The 22,695-nt window shown below is 37.6% G+C and overlaps 1 protein-coding gene across 14 annotated transcripts in view; it reads left to right on the top strand.

The window, feature by feature from the left end:
* ZNF438 (zinc finger protein 438) overlaps positions 1–22,695 on the top strand; it is a 198,962-nt gene that overhangs the window by 51,023 nt on the left and 125,244 nt on the right. For all 14 annotated transcript variants that reach the window (XM_070381852.1, XM_070381848.1, XM_070381851.1 and 11 more), the window contains one exon: positions 17,037–17,093. The gene's annotated coding sequence lies outside the window, so the exon portion shown is untranslated. The remainder of the gene's footprint in view (positions 1–17,036; positions 17,094–22,695) is intronic.

Raw genomic sequence — 22,695 nt, 5'->3', positions numbered from 1 at the left:
TTATAACTGATACAAGTCCCTCTTCGGGTATGTGATATATGATTATTTACTCCTGTCTGTGTTTCTCCCCCCACTTTCTTTATAGTATCATTTGCAGCACAAAAGTTTTTAATTTAGATGTGTCCCAGTTAATCTGTTTTTTCTTTTGTCACTTGTACTTACGGTATCATATTTAACAAACCATTGCCTAATCCAAGACCATAAAGAATTACTGCTCTTTTGTCTTCTCAGAGTTTTGTAATTTTAGCACTTAATTTGAAGTCTCAGATTCATTTCTAATTAATTTTTATGCAAGAAAATGTCCAACATTGTTATTATTTTTTGCATGTGGATATTCAGTCGTCCCTACACCATTTGTTGAAGAGGCTGTACTTTGCCATTGTTTTGGATGGCACAGTTTGTCAAACTAGATGATAAACGTAGGAGTTTATTTCTGAATTCTTAATTCTCTTCCATTGTTTTACATACTTGTCTTTGTGTCAGTACTGTACTGTATTGATCACTGCAACTATATAGTAAGTTTTGAAATTGGGAAATGTGAATCTTCCAACTCTGTTCTCCTTTTTCTAAGCCTGTTTGGCTATTCTGAGTTCTTTGCATATCTGAATTAGTTTTAGGATCAATTTTTCCTTAAATAGCTGCAGAAAAAGGCAGCTTGGATCATAGTAGTAATTGTGCTGAATATATAAATGAATCCGGAGTATTGACATCCAAACAATATTAATTCTTAATAACCCATGAATATAGCATGTTTTGTCTATAATTTCTTCCAACAATGTTTTGTAGTTTCCAGTGAGCGAGTCTTATACTATCTTTGTTAAATATATGCCTTCTGAGTACTTTATTCTTTTTGAAGTGATTGTAAATGCAGCTGTTTTCTTAATTTCATTCTTTCACTTTTGATTTTGTCATTGCTGTTGTATGCAAATAGATCGAATTTTATTTTATTCTTGGATGCTGCAACCTTGCTGAACCTGGTGACTTGTGTTTAATTTTTTTTACTAGATTCCTTAGAATTTTCTGCAAAATCATATTATCTCTGAATTGTTGTTGTTTAGTTGCTCAGTTGTGTCTGACTCTTTGCCACCCAACAGACTGCAGCACGCCAGGCTTCCCTGTCCTTCACCAACTCCCGGAGCTTGCTCAAACTCATGTCCATTGATTCAGTGATGCCATCCAACCATCTCATCCTCTGTCGTCCCCTTCTTCTCCCACCTTCAGTCTTTCCCAGCATTAGGGTCTTTTCCAATGAGTCAGTTCTTCGCATCGGGTGGCCAAAGCATTGGAGTTTCAGCTTCAGCATTAGTCCTTCCAATGAATATTCAGGACTAATTTCCTGTAGAATTGAATGGTTTGATCTCCTTGCAGTCCAAGGGACTCTCAATAAGTCTTCTCCAACACTACAGTTCAAAAGCATCAATTCTTTGGCAGTCAGCTTTCTTTATAGTCCAACTCTCACATCTGTATATGACTACTGGAAAAACCATAGCTTTGACTAGACGGACCTTTGTCGGAAAAGTAATGTCTCTGTTTTTTAGGTTGTCTCGGTTGCTGTCTAGGTTGGTCATAGCTTTTCTTCCAAGGAGCAAGCATCTTTTAATTTTATGGCTTCAGTCACCATCCGCAGTGATTTTGGAGCCCAAGAAAATAAAGTCTCTCACTGTTTCCATTGTTTCCCCATCTGTTTGTCATGAAGAGATGGGACTGGATGCCATGATCTTAGTTTTTTGAATGTTGAGTTTTAAGCCAGCTTTTTCTATGAATAGGGACAGTTATACTTATTCCTTTCCAACTCTGGGTGCTGAGGTTTTTTTTTTCTTACCTAATTGCATTGGTTAGAACCTGGCGTGAAATGTTGAGTAGAAATGGTAAGAAATAGGACTTTATTTTCTTATTCCTAGTTTTAGGAGGGATACATTCAGTGTTTTTCTATTCCTGATTTGTTGAATGCTTTTTATGACAAGAGGGTATTGGATTTGGGGAAATACCCTTTCTGTCTGTCGATATGATCATGTGGTTTTTATTTTTTATTTGTATGGTTGATATAGTGATTTTTTGTGTGTGTGGTTTGAGCTAACCTTGCATTCTTAGGGTAAATCCCACTTGGTTGTCTTCTATAATACTTCTGTATATTGCTGGATTTTAGTTTGCTAATATTTTGTTGAAGATTTTTGCCTCTGTAGCCATAAAAAATATTGGTAGTTATTGCATGATATCTTTTTCTAGTTTTGGTTATCAGAGTACTGCTGGCCTCATAGAAGTATTATCTCCTTTTTTTTTGAGGGGGGGAGAATTTGTCAATGATTGGTATTAATTCTCATTTAAATGTTTGGCAGAATTCTCCTGTGAAGCCTTCTGAGTTAGAAGTGTTTTTAATCACCAATTCAGTCTCTTTACTTGTTTTAAGTTTATTCAGAGATTCTGTTTTTCCTTCAGTAAGTTTTAGTTTTTTGTGTTTTTCTAGGAATTTGTTCTTTCCTTCTAAATTATCCAATTTGTTGGTTTACAGTTGTTCATAGTATTCCTATGCAATATGTTTTATTTCTGTATGGCTAATAGTAATGTCTTTTTGTTCATTTCTGATTCTGGTAATTTGTGTGTTCTGCTATTTTTATCTTGATCACTATAACTAAATGTGGGAGACCCAGGTTTGATCTCTGGGTTGTGAAGATCCCCTGGAGAAGGGGATGGCTTCCCACTCCAGTATTCTTGCCTGGAGAATTCCATGGATAGAGGATCCTGGTGGGCTGTAGTCTATGGGATCACAAAGAGTCAGAAATGACTGGCAACTAACACTTTCAAAACTAAAAGGGTGTTAACTTTGGGGATCTTTCCAAAGAAACAGCTTTCGTTTTCATTGATTTTCTATCTTTTTTCTAGTCTCTATTTCATCTGTTGGCACTTGAATCTATATTATATCCTTCCTCCTGTTTGCTTAAGTTTAGATTGTTTTTTTTTCTTGGCTCTTAAGATGAAAGATAGGTTATTAATTTAAGATCATTCTTCTTTTCTAATATCAGCATTTACAACTATAAAATTTCTCTAAGCACTGCTTTCTTTATCTATCAGATCAGATCAGTCGCTCAGTCGTGTCCGACTCTTTGCGATCCCATGAATCGCAGCACGCCAGGCCTCCCTGTCCATCACCAACTCCCGGAGTTCACTCAGACTCACGTCCATCGAGTCAGTGATGCAATCCAGCCATCTCATCCTCTGTCGTCCCCTTCTCCTCTTGACCCCAATCCCTCCCAGCATCAGAGTCTTTTCCAATGAATCAACTCTTCCCATGAGGTGGCCAAAGTATCAGAGTTTCAGCTTTAGCATCATTCCTTCCAAAGAACACCCAGGACTGATCTCGTTCAGAATGGACTGGTTGGATCTCCTTGCAGTCCAAGGGACTCTCAAGAGTCTTCTCAAACACCACAGTTCAAAAGCATCAATTCTTCGGCGCTCAGCCTTCTTCACAGTCCAACTGTCACATCCATACATGACCACAGGAAAAACGATAGCTTTGACTAGACGAACCTTTGTTGGCAAAGTAATGTCTCTGCTTTTGAATATGCTCTCTAGGTTGGTCATAACTTTCCTTCCAAGGAGTAAGCGTCTTTTAATTTCATGGCTGCAGTCACCATCTGTAGTGATTTTGGAGCCCAGAAAAATAAAGTCTGACACTGTTTCCACTGTTTCCCCATCTATTTCCCATGAAGTGATGGGACCGGATGCCATGATCTTCGTTTTCTGAATGTTGAGCTTTAAGCCAACTTTTTCACTCTCCACTTTCACTTTCATCAAGAGGCTTTTGAGTTCCTCTTCACTTTCTGCCATAAGGGTGGTGTCATCTGCATATCTGAGGTGATTGATATTTCTCCCAGCAATCTTGATTCCAGCTTGTGTTTCTTCCAGTCCAGCGTTTCTCATGATGTACTCTGCATATAAGTTAAATAAACAGGGTGACAATATACAGCCTTGACGAACTCCTTTTCCTATTTGGAACCAGTCTGTTGTTCCATGTCCAGTTTTAGCTGTTGCTTCCTGACCTGCATACAAATTTCTCAAGAGGCAGATCAGGTGGTCTGGTATTCCCATCTCTTTCAGAATTTTCCAGTTTATTGTGATCCACACAGTCAAAGGCTTTGGCATAGTCAATAAAGCAGAAATAGATGTTTTTCTGAAACTCTCTTGCTTTTTCGATGATCCAGCGGATGTTGGCAATTTGGTCTCTGGTTCCTCTGCCTTTTCTAAAATCAGCTTGAACATCAGGAAGTTCACGGTTCACATATTGCTGAAGCCTGGGTTTATCTATACCCCATGAATTTTGGTATGTTGTATTTTAACTTTCATTCATCTCAGGGTGTTTTCTAATTTCCTTTATGATTTCTTCTTTGGTTCATTGGTTATTTACCAGTATATTGTTTTATTTCCATGTATTTGTGAATTTCCAGAATTTCCTTCTGTTACTGATTTCTGATACGCATTCCATTGTGGTCATAGAACATTCTTGACGTGATATTAATCACTTTAAATTATGAGGGCTGTTCATGGTCTAGAGTATGGTCTGTTTTAGAGAATGTTTAATGTACACTCGAGAGGAATGTATATTGTGTTGTTGGGTGAAGTGTACAGAGATCTGGCAGGTCTAGTTGGCTTATAGTTTTATTCCATCTTCTATTTCTCTATTGATTTTCTTCCTGGTTGTTCTATCTAGTATTGAAATGGGATAAAGAAATCTCTCATTATAATTTTTGAATTGTTTATTCTTTCAGTTCTTCTTTGCTATTGTTGTGGTTTTAAAGTCTGTTTTGTCTGATTCTCCTATGGTTGCTGTTTGCATAGTGTGTTACTATGTATCTTTCTACTTTCATCAAACCTAAAATGTGTCTCCTATAAACAACATATGGTGCAATTTTTAAAAATGCAATGAGATAATCTCCAACTTTTGGTTGGATTGTTTAACCTGTTCACATTTAATATTATTGATATGGTTTGATTTAAACCTGCCATTTTGCTTTTTGTTTTCGATAGGTCTTATGCCTTTCTTTGTTCTTTTTTTTTTTTTTTATTTTATTTTTAAACTTTACATAACTGTATTAGTTCTGCCAAACATCAAAATAAATCCGCCACAGGCACACATGTGTTCCCCATCCTGAACCCTCCTCCCTCCTCCCTCCCCATACCATCCCTCTGGGTCGTCCCAGTGCACTAGCCCCAAGCATCCAGTATCGTGCATCGAACCTGGACTGGCATCTCGTTTCTTACATGATATTTTACATGTTTCAATGTCATTCTCCCAAATCTTCCCACCCTCTCCCTCTCCCACAGAGTCCATAAGACTGTTCTATACATCAGTGTCTCTTTTGCTGTCTCGTACACCGGGTTATTGTTACCATCTTTCTAAATTCCATATATATGCGTTAGTATACTGTATTTATGTTTTTCCTTCTGGCTTACTTCACTCTGTATAATAGGCTCCAGTTTCATCCACCTCATTAGAACTGATTCAAATGTATTCTTTTTGATGGCTGAGTAATACTCCATTGTGTATATGTACCACAGCTTTCTTATCCATTCATCTGCTGATGGACATCTAGGTTGCTTCCATGTCCTGGCTATTATAAACAGTGCTGCAATGAACATTGGGGTACACGTGTCTCTTTCCCTTCTGGTTTCCTCAGTGTGTATGCCCAGCAGTGGGATTGCTGGGTCATAAGGCAGTTCTGTTTCCAGTTTTTTAAGGAATCTCCACACTGTTCTCCATAGTGGCTGTACTAGTTTGCATTCCCACCAACAGTGTAAGAGGGTTCCCTTTTCTCCACACCCTCTCCAGCATTTATTATTTGTAGACTTTTGGATCACAGCCATTCTGACTGGTGTGAAATGGTACCTCATAGTGGTTTTGATTTGCATTTCTCTGATAATGAGTGATGTTGAGCATCTTTTCATGTGTTTGTTAGCCATATGTATGTCATCTTTGGAGAAATGTCTGTTTAGTTCTTTGGCCCATTTTTTGATTGGGTCGTTTATTTTTCTGGAGTTGAGCTGTAGGAGTTGCTTGTATATTTTTGAGATTAGTTGTTTGTCAGTTGCTTCATTTGCTATTATTTTCTCCCATTCTGAAGGCTGTCTTTTCACCTTGCTAATAGTTTCCTTTGATGTGCAGAAGCTTTTAAGTTTAATTAGGTCCCATTTGTTTATTTTTGCTTTTATTTCCAATATTCTGGGAGGTGGGTCATAGAGGATCCTGCTGTGATGTATGTCAGAGAGTGTTTTGCCTATGTTCTCCTAGGAGTTTTATAGTTTCTGGTCTTACGTTTAGATCTTTAATCCATTTTGAGTTCATTTTTGTGTATGGTGTTAGAAAGTGTTCTAGTTTCATTCTTTTACAAGTGGTTGACCAGATTTCCCAGCACCACTTGTTAAAGAGATTGTCTTTAATCCATTGTATATTCTTGCCTCCTTTGTCAAAGATACGGTGTCCATATGTGCGTGGCTTTATCTCTGGGCTTTCTATTTTATTCCATTGATCTATATTTCTGTCTTTGTGCCAGTACCATACTGTCTTGATAACTGTGGCTTTGTAGTAGAGCCTGAAGTCAGGTAGGTTGATTCCTCCAGTTCCATTCTTCTTTCTCAAGATAGCTTTGGCTATTCGAGGTTTTTTGTACTTCCATACAAATTGTGAAATTATTTGTTCTAGCTCTGTGAAGAATACCGTTTTTAAATAAGCGAATCTCTTCCAGTGTGGTGTCTTAGCTCCTTTAATAATTTTAAAATTAAACATTTTGAATTATTTCATTAGTGTTTGTTCTAGGACTTTCTATACAGATCTTAAAAGAATCTATTTCTGATATTTACCTAGTTTCAGCAAAAGACATTTCAGTATAGCTGTTTCTTTCCCCCCTCTTTTGCTACTCTTGTTATTCATATTATGTCTGTATATTTTAGAAACCCAACAATATATTGTTATAATTTTTACTTTATATAAATCTTTAAAAAAAAATCTTAAGTCTTTTAAAGCAGCTAAGAGAAGTAAGGAGAATAGGTACATATTTATGGAGTTACAATAATTTTTCTATTTTTCATTTGCTTCATGTATTCTGTGGATTTAAGTTACCATCTGGTGTTATTTCCTTCTCTAATGCAGCTTTGCTCTCATCTCTGCTTCTTTTTTTTTTTATCAAATATATAAAACTTTATATCTTATTAGCCCAACAATACAATTGTATGCTTATTGTTTTATTGAATTGCTCTTTAAATCAGTTAAGAGAAGGGAAGGAAATGTATAGTTATAGTTTTACATAATTACCTTTATTGGCAGTCTTGTTTTTTGTGTGGATTGAAATTACCATTTGGTGTCATTTGTTTTCAGCCTGAAGAATTCTCCAGTATTTCTTATAAAATAGATCTTCTAGCAACACATTCTCTCAGTTTTTGTTTTTCTGGGAATGTGTTGCTTTCACCTTCATAGATGAGAGAGTTTTGTTAGACATAAGATCTTAATTCACAGTGTTTTATCTTCAGCACTTTGAATACTCAGTCCTACTGCCTTCTAGTTTCTTCTGCTTCTGATGATAAGTCAGTCAGCTGTTAGTCTTATTGGTATCCCTTTTATGTGATGAGTCATTTTTCTCTTGCTAATTTCAAGATTTTTTTCTTTTTTCTTAACACTTTGATTATATTTTGTCTGGGTGTATATCTCTTTATATTTATCTGGTTTGGAGTTTGTTGAACTTCTTAATGTATAGATTACTAATGTTTTCGTCAAATTTGGGAAGATTTCAGCCTTTATTTAAATCTTTTTTCTGCCCCTTTCTCTTTTTCTGTGATGGTCTGTTCACTCCTTTCATTTTTTTCGGCCCATCCTTCAAATTGTACAATATCTATTGACTCATGTATGCTGTTGAGTTCCTATAGTGAATTTTCCACTTCAGTTATTGTACTTCTTCAGTTATTGTACAATTTCAGATTTTCTATTTGGCTCTTTTTTTATCATTTTTATATCTTTATTGATATTCATTGTACTTTCTTTTAATTCTTTTTACATGATTTCCTTTAGTTCTGTGTGAAAGTGAAAGTTGCTCAGTGGTGTCCAACTCTTTGCAACCCCATGGACTATACAGTCCATGAAATTTTCTAGGCCAGAATACTGGAATGGGTAACCTTTCCCTTCTCCAGGGGATCTTTCCAACCCAGGGATCGAACTCAGGTCTCCTGCATTGCAGGCAGACTCTTTACCAGCTGAGCCACAAGGGAAGCCCAGAAGTACTGGAGTGGGTGGCTTACCCTTTTCCAGCACATCTTCCCAACCCAGGAATCAAATGGGGTCTCCTGCATTGCAGGCGGATTCTTTACCAACTGAGTTATCAGGGAAGCCCAACTTATTATAATAGCTGATTTGAAGTCTGTATCTGTTAAGTCTAACATCTAGCCCCTTTAAAATCAATTTATATTGCCTGTCTTCTTTCCTGCAAATGGGTTTTCTGTTTCTTTGCACATTTTGCCATATTTGTTGAAAACTGGAAAATTTCAATAACACATAGCAACTCTGTGGACTTATCACCTTGGAGCTGGGGGTTAATGTTGTTTGCTTAGTTATTTATGTATTTTTTACTGACTTGGCTGAACTGACAATGTGAAGGTATTTCCCTCAGTGGACAGCATTGGATGCCTGTACTCAAATTTATTTTCTTGTTTTTTTCTTTTACCTTCACTACTTAAGGGTCACCCCTTGGTTAATATAAACCACTTGTTGTTTTAAAGCTGTGCTTATACCCTCATAGCCAGTTAGACTTTTACTCATTACCATTAGATGTGTGTGTTGCGAATGCTATCCTAGTTGAAAGAATTTAGGTATTACAGTTCATAAAGGAAAGGCAGGACAAATTCTTGAGGTTTTTCTTTGACTTAATGGTTTTTAAGATAAGTAATTGGTTCTCTATCATTTCTTGAAAGTGACCAATTTTTTAAAAAAAATCATAAATTCTTAGAATTAAACATATTTGATGAGTTTTAATCCATCTCAATTATTGTCATTAATGAAGCTCAAATTATTCCATCTTTGCCCAGTGGAAGCCTTTTGAAATTGGCTCCTGAGTCCCAGAATTAGCCATTTCTCTAAGAAGCTCTGGTCTCTAAGGAATGCTCAGTGATGCTGGTTTGGTCTTTATAGGCCTTTTCGGTCATCAGAGCTCAGAAATATACGCACATATTTAAGATACAATAAAATACCTCACATGTTCATATTGATGCTTCCAATAAAACTCTAGACTACAGTGCAATTGAATCTTCCTTTTACATCTCCTTTTGTCTATGCCAAGAATCCTGGTTTTGAAAGATTTAAGTAATTATAGAATTAGAAAATCCCATAATCACTCATTTTTATCCCATATTACACATGCAGCAATCTCAGAATGACAACAGTAATACTACTGAAAACATGATTATTGAAAACATTAAAAAAACACATTTTTTATGTTCTCTCGCCATTTTTATAGCACTTAGGACTGACAATGTCTTCTGAGACATTGTTTGTTTAGCAAAATGAAATGTTTGCCAAGTAGCACTTTAGAACACTTTATCTTTCTCAGACTTCCTGTTAGAACGGTGATGAAAAAGAGAAGGAAGATATAACCTTGTTCCTTAAAACCTGGGTTGTTGGGTTATCTGGTATCATTCTGGTATAGAAAGATGTGGCCCTAAAATCTGAGATTTTATTCTTCTTTAAAGGTACTGTTAGTGATTTGACTGCATGCTTCCTGAGATGAAACTTTCATTTTCTACTTTTATCAGGGAGTAGCTTCCATGGGGTGGAGGTGCTTGACACTTCTGATGGTCTCTTACCTAGTGTATTTGGTTGTGCAGAGAAATGCAAGTAGCAGGAGATACAGCTGTCTATGCTATCATAGCTTTTGTGAGTGCACGATAGATAGATGATAGGTAGATAGACTGATAGACAGATGATAGATACACAATAGAAAGAAAGAGAGAAAGAAAGAAAGGGCTTCCCTGGTGGTTGAGTGGTTAAGAATTTGCCTGCCAGTGCAGGTAACACAGGTTCGATTACTGGTCCAGGAAGAGGCCACATGCCACAACTAGAGTTCGCATGCTGGCACTGAATGGCCTCACATTCTGCATCTAAGACCCAGCACAGCCAATAAATAGAAAGAAAGATGGATAGGGAGAAAGAGATTTTATGTTAAGGAACTGGCTCACATGATTGTGGGAGCTAGCAAGTGTGATACTTGTAGAGTAGGCCAACAGGCAGAAATTTTAGGTAAAAGTTGATGATGTAACCTTGAGTCAGAATTTGCAGGGCAGTTCAGCAGACTGGAAACTCAGGCAAGGTTTCTTTGTTGGTCTTGAGACAGAATTAATTGCTTCTTCCTTGGGAAAGTTCAGTCTTTACTATTAAGGCCTTAAACTGTTTGGATGAGGTCCCCCACATTATGGAGAATAATCTGTTTGAAGTTAGCTGGTTGTAATTGTTAATCACATCCACAGGACCTTCACTGCAACATGTAGACTAGAGTTAGATCAAACTAGCCAAGTTGACACATAAAGTTAACCACCACAGTTGGGTTAACCATTTATTACCCAAACTGAAGATTCTTTCTAAAAATAAGTACTAAAAAATAATGAAATAATATGATTTTATTTGTTGATTGAAAGATTATTTTTATTTGAGCTATGGTTTTTCCAGTGGTCATGTATGGATGTGAGAGTTGGACTGTGAAGAAAGCTGAGTGCCAAAGAATTGATGCTTTTGAACTGTGGTGTTGGGGAAGACTCTTGAGAGTCCCTTGGACTGCAAGGAGATCCAACCAGTCCATTCTGAACGAGATCAGTCCTGGGTGTTCTTTGGAAGTGATGATGCTAAAGCTGAAACTGCAGTACTTTGGCTACCTCATGCGAAGAGTTGACTCATTGGAAAAGACTCTGACGCTGGGAGGGATTGGGGGCAAGAGGAGAAGGGGACGACAGAGGATGAGATGGCTGGATGGCATCAGTGACTCGATGGACGTGAGTCTGAGTGAACTCCGGGAGTTGGTGATGGACAGGGAGGCCTGGCGTGCTGCGATTCTTGGGGTCACAAAGAGTTGGACATGACTGAGTGACTGAACTGAACTGACTGAAGAAGTTATTTTAAAATAAATTTATTTCTGAAAAATATTAACATATTTCCATGTTAATATAAAAAACCCAAATTATCGAGACAAATATCAAAGCAAAACAAAACTGTTTCATGCTGAATTTTTTCAACTTTAAAAAGAACATAAATAGAATTCTCAGTAAAAGTTCATATACATTATTTAGTTTCTTCATCGTAATTTGTTTGTAGTCCTGGGTCTCTGTATTTTTCTGAAAGAAATGTAGTTTTGAAACATGGTTGTATTATTTTTGTTTCCTAAAATTGTAGTCTTCACAGTTTCATTTTTGATTACCAAGCTTGAAATTGTTTATTTTTTCAATAGCTATTACTTGCTGTAAATCATAAATTTTTAAATTTGAGAGTATAACATCTGTGTAGGTACTAAGGTACCTGGTAAGTTAAAGCAAATTCTACTTAATTGGGGTCATTGTAAATTATTTTTTTAAATAGTTTAACATGAAAATATTCTAGCCCGTATATTTTCATAGGCACAGTCTTTTTTTACTCTATTTAGAGTACCTTTATTCAATGAAATTTTTACAAGAGAAAACTTGTCAGATAAGTTGTATCTGACAAAAAAGTTAGAAATCTTTTTTGAACATTTTACCAAATTTAGATGCTGCTGTTAATAGATTGTCAGCATTTGAAATCCATTTTATCCTGGTACAAAATATAAACATATCTAAGTAAAAAGCCCTGGTTCTCTGTGTAGATTAAATCTGAATTAAAGGTTTCCAACTAACTGAACAAAATGAAGCCAATATTTATTTTTAAAATTTTTAGTGGAGTATAGATGCTTTTCTGTATTGTTAGTTTCTACTGTACAGCAAAGTAAACCAGCCACACATGTACATATATCTCCTATCTTTTGAATTTCCTTCCCATTTAGGTCACCACAGAGCATTGAGTAGAGTTCCCTGTGCTATACAGTAGGTTCTCATTAGTTATTTTATACATAGTAGCGTATATAAACATCAATCCTGATTTCCCAATTCACTCCACCCCCCTTCCCTCTTGTCCATACGTTTATTATGAAGCCAATATTTAAAGTGCTCAACTGAAAAAAATTCCACGCTATTGATGATTTTACTGAGTTTTAAAAACCTTAAAGATTTCTAAGATATATAGCAAAATCTGGGAGTTGGTGATGGACAAGGAAACCTGGCGTGCTGTAGTCTAGGGGGCTACAAAGAATCGGACTTGACTAAGCAACTGAACTGATAGCAAAAAGAGAAAATATGTACTGCCACGTTGGAGTAGTTTTTATTCAACATCATATTTGTCAAAAAATATTCTGGTTCACTTTCTTTAACTGTGTGTGTGTGTGTGTATATATATAAATATTTGTCAGTGTTGTTTGGTAGACTGTCTTTGGTGAATGTAATTGTGGGATGTGTTTGCATCTACTTAAACGTCATATATTGCCATTTACATGGTATGGTTGTGAATTAGGTGTTAATCACAACCATGTTCAAGCTAGTTTCTGTTCTGTGCTTTATAAATTAATAAGAACATTGATTTTTACTCTGTGATAGTGTGCTCAACCAAAGTTTGTGTTATCACTGTAAAATCAAATACAGTGTCTGCTCATTATTTATGATTTCCATTTTATGAATTCTCCCTGCTCACAAAAAAATTAATTGAAACCCTCAAAGCAGTATTCTTGGCCCTTTTCTGGTTATTTAGGGCCATAGTAACGTGGCACCCCACTCCAGTACTCTTGCCTGGAAAATCCCATGGATGGAGGAGCCTGGTAGGCTGCAGTCCCTGGGGGTCGCTAAGAGTCAGACACGACTGAGCGACTTCATTTTCACTTTTCACTTTTCATGCATTGGAGAAGGAAATGGCAACCCACTCCAGTATTCTTGCCTGAAGAATCCCAGGGACGGGGGAGCCTGGTGGGCTGCCATCTCTGGGGTCACACAGAGTTGGACATGACTGAAGTGACTTAGCAGCAACAGAAAATTTGAGTTGCTCAACATACTTGTTCCCAGCTCAGGTAAAGCAAAGGTTTCTTTCAGCTCTTACACTCTCACAGTATACACCTTTCAGGGTGCCATTTTTTTCTTTTCTTTTTTGGTGATTTCACTGTTTACAGTAGCTCCAAGGCATACTGTTGAAGTGCTATATACAGTGTTCCTAAGTGCGAGAAGGCTACTATGTGATATATTTTACAGAGAAAATACATGTCTTGCTATGCTAGGCTAAGTCACTTCAGTCGTGTCCGACTCTGTGCGACCCCATAGACGGCAGCCCACCAGGCTCCCCCATCCCTGGGATTCTCCAGGCAAGAACACTGGAGTGGGTTGCCATTTCCTTCTCCAATGTGTGAAAGTGAAAAGTGAAAGTGAAGTCGCTCACTAGCGTCCGACTCTTAGTGGCCCCATTGATTGCAGCCTAACAGGCTCCTCCGTCCATGGGATTTTCCAAGCAAGAGTACTGGAGTGGGGTGCCATTGCCTTCTCCGATACATGTCTTAAATAAGCTTTATTCAGGCATGAGTTAGTGCTATGGACTCTGAGTTCAGTGTTAATGAATCAATAATATATATTAAATATAGTGTCTTTATACAGAAACATGTAAAACACAAGGTTTTGTTGATTAATTGATGAAACTGTTGTAGCCAGAGGCTCACAGGAACCTAACTCTGTGTTTCCTCTAAGAGCAGTAGTTTGGTGTTTGCTAATTAAAGTTCAAAAGCATCAATTCTTGGCACTCATCTTTCTTCATAGTCCAACTGTCACATCCATATGTGACCACTGGAAAAAACCATAGCCTTGGCTAGATGGACCTTTGTTGGCAAAGTAATGTCTCTGCTTTTAAAAATGCTATCTAGGTTGGTCATAACTTTCCGTCCAAGGAGTAAGCGTCTTTTAATTTCATGGCTGCAGTCACTATCTGCAGTGATTTTGGAGCCCCCCAAAATAAAGTCTGACACTGTTTCCACTGTTTCTCCATCTATTTCCCATGAAGTGATGGGACCAGATGCCATGATCTTCATTTTCTGAATGTTGAGCTTTAAGCCAACTTTTTCACTCTCCACTTTCACTTTCATCAAGACGCTTTTGAGTTCCTCTTCACTTTCTGCCATACGGGTGGTGTCATCTGCATATTTGAGGTTATTGATTTTTCTCCTGGCAATCTTGATTCCAGCTTGTGCTTCTTCCAGCCCAGCATTTCTCATCATGTACTCTGCATATAAGTTAAATAAGCAGGGTGACAATACAGCCTTGACATACTCCTTTTCCTGTTTGGAACCAGCCTGTTGTTCCATGTCCAGTTTTAACTGTTGCTTCCTGACCTGCATACAGGTTTCTTAAGAGGCAGGTCAGGTGGTCTGGTATTTCCATCTCTTGAAGAATTTTCCACAGTTTATTGTGATCCACACAGTCAAAGGCTTTGGCATAGTCAATAAAGCAGAAATAGATGTTTTTCTGGAACTCTCTTGCGTTTTTCATGATCCAGCAGATGTTGGCAATTTGATCTCTAGTTCCTCTGCCTTTTCTAAAACCAGCTTGAACATCTGGAAGTTCACGGTTCACGTATTGCTGAAGCCTGGCTTGGAGAATTTTGAGCATTACTTTACTAGCATGTGAGATGAGTGCAATTGTGCGGTAGTTTGAGCATTCTTTGGCATTGCCTTTCTTTGGGATTGGAATGAAAACTGACCTTTTCCAGACCTGTGGCCACTGCTGAGTTTTCCAAATTTGCTGGCATATTGAGTGTAGCACTTTCACAGCATCATCATTTTAGGATTTGAAAGAGCTCAACTGGAATTCCATCACCTCCACTAGCTTTGCTCATAGTGATGCTTTCTAAGGCCCACTTGAGTTCACATTCCAGGATGTCCAGCTCTAGGTGAGTGATCACACCGTTGTGATTATCTAAGGCCCACTTGACTTCACATTACAGGATGTCTGGCTCTAGGTGAGTGATTATACCATCGTGATGATCTGGGTCATGAAGATCTTTTTTGTACGGTTCTTCTATGTATTCTTGCCACCTCTTCTTAATATCTTCTGCTTCTGTTAGGTCCATACCATTTCTGTCCTTTATTGAACACATCTTTGCATGAAATGTTCCCTTGCTATCTCTCAATTTTCTTGAAGAGATCACTAGTCTTTCCCATTCTGTTGTTTTCCTCTATTTCTTTGCATTGATCGCTGAGAAAGGCTTTCTTATCTCTCCTCAGTAGTGTTGGAGAAGACTCTTGAGAGTCGCTTGGACTGCAGGGAGATCCAACCAGTCCATTCTAAAGGAGATCAGTCCTGGGTGTACATTGGAAGGACTGATGCTAAAGCTGAAACTCCAATACTTTGAACATCTCATGTGAAGAGTTGACTCATTGGAAAAGACCCTGATGCTGGGAGGGATTGGGGGAAGGAGGAGAAGGGGATGACAGAGGATGAGATGGCTGGATGGCATCACCGACTCGATGGACGTGAGTTTGAGTGAACTCCGGGAGTTGGTGATGGACAGGGAGGCCTGGCATGCTGCAATTCATGGGGTCGCAAAGAGTTGGACACGACTGAGCGACTGAACTGAACTGAAGTGAATTTAGCGTTCATGATGACTTTGTAGAACTTAATTACTGTGACTAATGAGAACTAACTATAGTTTTATCTTTGTTTTTGAACTTCTTAACTGAATTGGAATAGCAGCTATGCAGTGTCAGGTGTACTACATAGTACAGAATAAACTTCCAAAGGCTCTATGTTGATTCCATAAATTGGATGAAAACAGTCAAACCATTTTTGGAATTAACTGATTTCTTCTATTTGATGTATTAATATCTCCTCACAACTGATAGAAAGCTGGCATCATTTAACTGTGAATTTCTTCTCTATTAGAGCCAAGAGAATAATAATTGTCAATTAACTTTGTAAACAAGATACTTTGTAATCAGAACTGAGCACCATTAATCTCAAGACCAGTCATTTGATCTAAATGAAGAGTCATGGTTTGTAGATCAATATTGTGTATAAAACATTTTTTTCCATCTGCTTTTCTTAAATTAATACCTTCAATGTAGTTACAGCTGGGGCAGCAGCATTGACTATTTCTCCCACCTCCACCCAAGACTGAAGGAAGGATTGAGCTGTCTCTTGGCTACTGCTGTCCAAGTGCACTTCCCTTTTCTGCTCATGGTTCAGATGCTGACTCTGTGAATGAGATGTCAGTTACAGCCCATCCAGCAATGGGTTACTGCTCAGGGTCTTCACATTTAACCACAGGCTAAATTGACAGCTAGGCTAAGGGTGCAGGCATCTCACACTGCTCAATGAGATGTTCTGGCTTGCTATAATGCTGTCATTAAAAGTCACCAGGAAGTGGAAAATCCAAGACAAATAATAAATTGGATAGGACATTGCAACAGTGGACATAAGTTGGGACTGTCTCAGTCAAAATGCCACACATGGATGCTTTACCAGGCACGTGTCTTCTCAAAAATCTCCTAATCCTCAACTCCTGGTTACTGTTTTCCACTCACCAAGGCTGTGCCCTCAATGTGATTCACTTGTTTGTGACCAGTTAGTAATTTCCACAGCATTATGCACATGGAAAAGAATGTGAAGCATTCTTCTTAGTCAGTTTTATTCATTGTGGTACTCCTTTTTTTTCTAGAACATTTTCTATTCATCTTAAAACTTGTATTAAATTTTGCATGCCTTCATTTTTAAACTAAAGATGTAATACATTTATGAAATTGTTCCTCACATTAGTTCTTTTGTAACCTTAAAAAATACCATACTATAATTTAGAGTGAAATTTGAGGATGAAAGGAATACAGTTGTTGCTTATATTTGATAAAAATGGATTATCCGAATATGATTGTGATAACATTTTATATTATATTTAATATTTATATTTGATTTATATTCTATTACAGGACTAATGAAAAGGATTCACCATATCTTAGGACTTTTTATGGAGCCTTAAGAGACAGGTAAGTGCCAAGCATTTTTTGAAAAGATACATTTGAAACATTAAATAATTTGAGTGTATTGGTTCCTGACAAAAATAGGCAAAGGAGTATATTTTACTTAAGCAATTTACCTTTTATTCTTCTCAGTAAAAATAGTGTAAATACCATGTTTACATTAATTTAATGTAACATTCTCTGGTATCCAATAAATCACACTTTCCAGGGAGCCTTAGATTTATTTTCTGTAATAATTATAATGAGAACATTGTTAATAAGATGAACAAGTTAGGCATATTTCAAAACTTAAAGTCCTAAAAAGAAATCATTAAATGCAAAGTGGTGCCCTGGCTTGGATCTCAGGACTGAAAAAAGACATTAGTGGAAAAACAGGTGAAATCCAGATAAAGTCTGTAGCTTAGTCAATAGTAATGTACCAACATCCTTTTCTTAACAGAGACAAATGTACCATGGTAATGTAAGATGCTAACTTTAGATGGAATTTGGTAAAAGGAACATGAAAACTTTATAGTACCTTTGCAACTGTCCTGTAAATCTAAAATTATTCCAAGGTAAAAAGTTTTAATTAAAGCCAAAAAATCAAGATTTATTTGAAAATTATACTTCTATAGGAAATTATAGTAGTAGCTTTTCTGTGTAACAGTTTGAAAAATCAAAATGGCTGCTTTTAGAAAAACCCAGATTCCATGCAATAGAGATGCAGGGAAATATGATACTCTAGGTTTCATTTTACAGTTCATGGGAGGTGTGGGATTTCGTTTTCTGGACATTGACCTGGTGTCCGTGAACATCTCCTTGAACTCGGTTATAGACTTGCTCTTCAGTTCCTTTAAGGTACATATGTGTTCTTCAGTGGTTTAGTACAGCTCTTTCTATTAATATAAGCAGGACCCTTACATGGTTCACAGACTACTACGTTTTTCTTTTCTTTGGTATATCTGTTAGAAGCAAAAACACCAGTGATGTGACTCAGTGGTTTGGAGTTGAGATCCTTTTAGGGTGGTTTTGTTCAGTCATAGCTACTTGAGCTTCTAGGTCAAGTGCTAGACACAGTTGACCTGTCATGAAAGAGTATGAATAAAGATGAGCATAACTCTTACATAGCCATTTCTGTAGTTGAGCTGAAATAATTGATTGCTGTCAGATAATTGAAATTCTCAGTTTCCAAAATGAACTCTAGCATCTAGCAGTATAACTCTTTTAAATTTCTATAAATATTAAAGGACTATAAGAAAGAAGCTCTGTAGTTTGCTGAAACTATTATATAACTTTTCATTAATAAAATTAAATAGCCCTGCTGGCCTTATAAATGGTCTCCTGCTGCTGTTGCCAACTTTAGTGATTTTAGTTAAACTTAAATTTCATCAAGGGAAATAGAAATATATTGTACTTAAAGGATATAGACATTTAAAACAACAGACTCAGACCTGAATGACTTTTGCAGAATAATCATTGGCCTTGAAGAGTTCTTTTGCTTGATGATATTTTTTCAGAATTGGTGTTATCAATATCATATCAATAGACTTTGCATCTTTACTTCCTAATTATGTAACATACTTGTGCCAGCCTTTGTAGGAAAGTTTTTAAAAAGGGAGGAACATTCTTTTAGGACAAGTTGAAATTTCATTATAGTTCACACAGACAAAACAAAAAAGTCTTTTTATTGTTTTTCTGTGCTCAAAGAGCATTAAAAATGTTGTTTCTGGAAACATGCTTTACCATTCAGCTGGCTGGCTGTCGTTTTACCTAACGTATAAATGAAGGTAGTACATAGGTACTGCATACTTTCTGTGTACCCTTTTTACTTTTTGTTTACGATGGTCTCATTTAATCTTCACAAACACCGATGAGCTAGTTTGGAATTCCCATGATGAGGTCAGAGGATAAGAGATGTCTCCAGGCCAACCCTGAGGGAGTGAGGAAGAACGACTCGGTGCCCATGGTGTTCAGTACCTACAGTCTGGTTCCTAATGTTACCAGCTTCCAGGGAGCCCTGAGTCCAAGGACACATGGTAAACTTCCCATTACTGCAACTTGTCTGGGTTAAGGATGTCTAATCCCTCTGGTGACCTAGAGCAGAATCCCCCAGGGTTACAGGCGTGGAGTAGAGTCTGCTGGTCCCCATTCCAGCCTTGCCTTGGCTCATCCTCTGGCTCCTGAGCTTGTCAGTTGTTGTTCTCTGTCACCTGATTAATTGCCGAACACTCACTCATTGTGTGCTCCATTGATCAGATGCCAAGAACTCTTGGCAGCTCTGCGGAACATGATCTCAGTGTGCCTCCTGGTCAGTGCTGGGCAACTTGAAGTGGTTAGTGGGGGTGAGAACTTGGATTCAGAAGCCAGGACCTGTGCCAGAAGCCAGGGATGGGTAATTGAGTGGCTGGCACGTGAAATGGAGTGCTCCAGACTCATCAGTAGTCTGGGAGGCAGAAGGGGAACTGCACATGACTTTGAAAGGTGGTCTTTGAAGATCTTGATGGCTGGCTGTGGATTTTGTAGTTTATAGATATAAAATAATTCTAGTTGCTTTTTGAGGAAGAATGAGAATGTTGCCAGCTTATTCATTATATTGCTCATTACACTGGGCAGAGATCTCTCTGTAACTTTTACCCATCAGTTCCAGCTGTGTCCTTCTGTGGTTCTAAATCTCCAGTCCTTCTTACACTTGAAAGCATAACATACAAATACAATTACAAAATCTCGTTTGCAGTCTCCTCTTCTTCAGTCTCAGGAAGTTGCCTTTCTTCAGTCAGTTCATGACTGCTTTCTCCATTTTTTCTCTATATGATCTCCTGTACCCTTCACGCTAAATATCATCTGGCCCCCTTGTTTATTTCTTTACCTCGATCTTTCCCATGAGCTCCAGGCTCCTATCTATGTCCCCCTGTCCAACATCTCTATTTAGAAGTATAATAAAATTTCAAACTTAATGGATCTGCATAGAACTCTTAGACTGAAACTTCTGGCTGCTGCCAATGACAGTGGGTTCTGTCACTGACAGTGTCAAGTTGAAGCTTATCAGCCTCAGCTTTTCAAACCCCAGTGTATATATGAATCCCTTGGGTAGTTTGTTAAAATGTAGATTTTGATTAAGTCTGTCGTGGGGCCCAAGGTTCTGCACTTCTAACAAGCTCCCAGGTACTGCTAATGCTGCTGATCCATGGACCCCACTCAGAGCAGCAGGGAATGTAAGTGTGTTCAGAGTAGATGCTTGTCAAGACAGGTCTGGGGCTGGGGGAGGTAAATGGAGTCCTGCAGGTCCCTCCCTCATCTCACCATTGTCCCATCCCCGCTTAAGAATCATGTTATATACAGCAAAAACTAGCACATATTGTGAAGCAACTATACACTAATAAAAGTTTTTTAAAAAAAGAAAAGTAGAATCATGTTTCTAAACACACAACTCTCAGTTATGCTTATAATTAAAAGGAAATTTAAAAAGTGGTATCCGTACTATTATTTCAATTTAAATTAACAAAGATGTGTGTGTGTGTGTGTGTGTGTGTGTGTATACATGTATATGCTTAGCCAAACTCTGTGAGGACACCTGCCAAATGTTAACAGTTGTTAATCTTCTAAGTGATAGATTTACAGATGGCATATATTTTCATCTTTATATATGTGGCCTTTTCCAATTTTCAGTAGTGAGCATAATTTTCTAGATATAGTTTATGATGATTAATGTTATTACAACTGTCAGGTATACTCCAGCTTAGTTCATCACAACGTCGCCTTGGATGAAACATTTGCCTTCTACCACTCACTCACCTCTCTTCACCCTTCCCCTAAACATCTGCTCTTTTTTTTTTTTCCCTCAATAAATGTATTAGCTCTTTAATGGTTTAGTGAGGGCTTCATATTAGGGCTGTAGTTCAGTATCTACCAATACAATTAATAGAATAAGGGTAATTAAATAAGTATTTTTTATATTCAATTTTTGTAATTTTTTTGTGTGTTCAATTAAAAAAAAAACTAAAGAAATACCCTTTTTCTCGCCTCTCCCTCCTAGGAAGGTGTGCTCAGCAGGTTTCTTGGAGGGAGCTTAGTTTTCCTTTCAACTTTAAAATTCAGTAACCAAATTTAAAAGTGAAGTACCTGTCTCTTGCTATGGAACAGGGAAGGAAGTAACAAAGATACAGGATAGAAAAGCCTGATATATTTAAAATCTCACCTTCTTAAAAAGGTGAGTGTTGGACAAAGAAAGAATTTCTGAAATACACATAAAGGTGCCCCCGCAGATCTGGTAAACACCAAACCATGCATGCATAGGATAAAACTTGCAAAAGCTTGCAAGGACAATCTCCTGAGAAATGAAAAATTACCAGGTCACTGTAAGAAAAGCCCTAGAGTAAAGGTTGCTCTATACAAACCCTAAAAGAACTTAAAACTAAGCCTCAAAAGAATCATATTAATCCTCAAGTATCAACTGCCAGAAACCCAACACTTTTTAAACAAATACAAGAAATCCAGCATTCAGCTACATAAAATTCACAGTGAATTTCATCCAATCAAACATCATAGATAAACAAAGAAGCAGGAGAAAAATCCCATAACTAGGAGCCAATAGAAATAGACCCAGAAACGACAGATGATAGAACTAGCATACACGTACTTTAAAATAGCTATTGTAAATATGGTTCGTGTAGATAGACATAATGAGAAATGAAATAAAAGATAGAAAAAAAATATTGGAACATTAGAGATTTAAAAAAATACAGTATTTGAAATGAAAATTGTACTAGTATGGGACTAAGCACAGATTAGATCTTTCAGGAGAGAAGTTCAGTGAACTTGAAAACATGGTGAGAATTTAACCAAAAGCATCGAGAGAAGAAAGGTTGAAAAAGTATGCCCATCTCCACCATGCTGCTGCTGCTAAGTTGCTCAGTCATGTCCGACACTTTGCAACCCCATGGACTGTGGCCCATCAGGCTCCTCTGCCCATGGGCTTCTCCAGGCAAGAATATTGGAGTGGGTTGCCATGCCATCCTCCAGGGAATCTTCCTGACCCAGGGATCAAACCCAAGTCTCCTGCATTGCAAGCAGATTCTTGACCATCTGAGCCACCATCTAATTCTATAATGGAGAATTATTATATATTGTATCGCCTGTTATTGCCTGTATTGTAACAGGCAATACAAAGAAGCAAATGACATACATATTGGCAGCGTAGAAATAAAAGGTCTTTATTTGTAGACAATATAATCATGTATAGAGAAAATGCTAAGAAACTCCAAAAAATCGCTAGTATTTGTCATTTAATTTAGCAAGCTTGATGGACACAAAGCAGATACACAAATTTTGAAGTGAAAGTTGCTCGGTCATGTTTAACTCTTTGCGACTCGACTATACAGGGTATATGTAGTCCGTGGGGACTGTATAGTCCATGGAATTCTTCAGGCCAGAATACTGGAGTGGGTAGCCTTTCCCTTCTTCTCCAGGGGATCTTCCCAACCCAGGGATCGAACCCAGCTCTCGCACATTGTGGGCGGATTCTTTACCAGCTGAGCCACCAGGGAAGCGTAAGAATACTGGAGTGGGTAGCTTATCTTCCTCTCCAGTGGATCTTCCCAACCTAGGAATTGAACCCGGGTCTCCTGCATTG

This window comes from Bos mutus, chromosome 13, assembly GCF_027580195.1.
Source record: "Bos mutus isolate GX-2022 chromosome 13, NWIPB_WYAK_1.1, whole genome shotgun sequence".
NCBI lineage: Eukaryota > Metazoa > Chordata > Mammalia > Artiodactyla > Bovidae > Bos > Bos mutus.
Note: the sequence above shows the minus strand (reverse complement) of the source record. Positions and strands in the feature narration are given on the sequence as shown.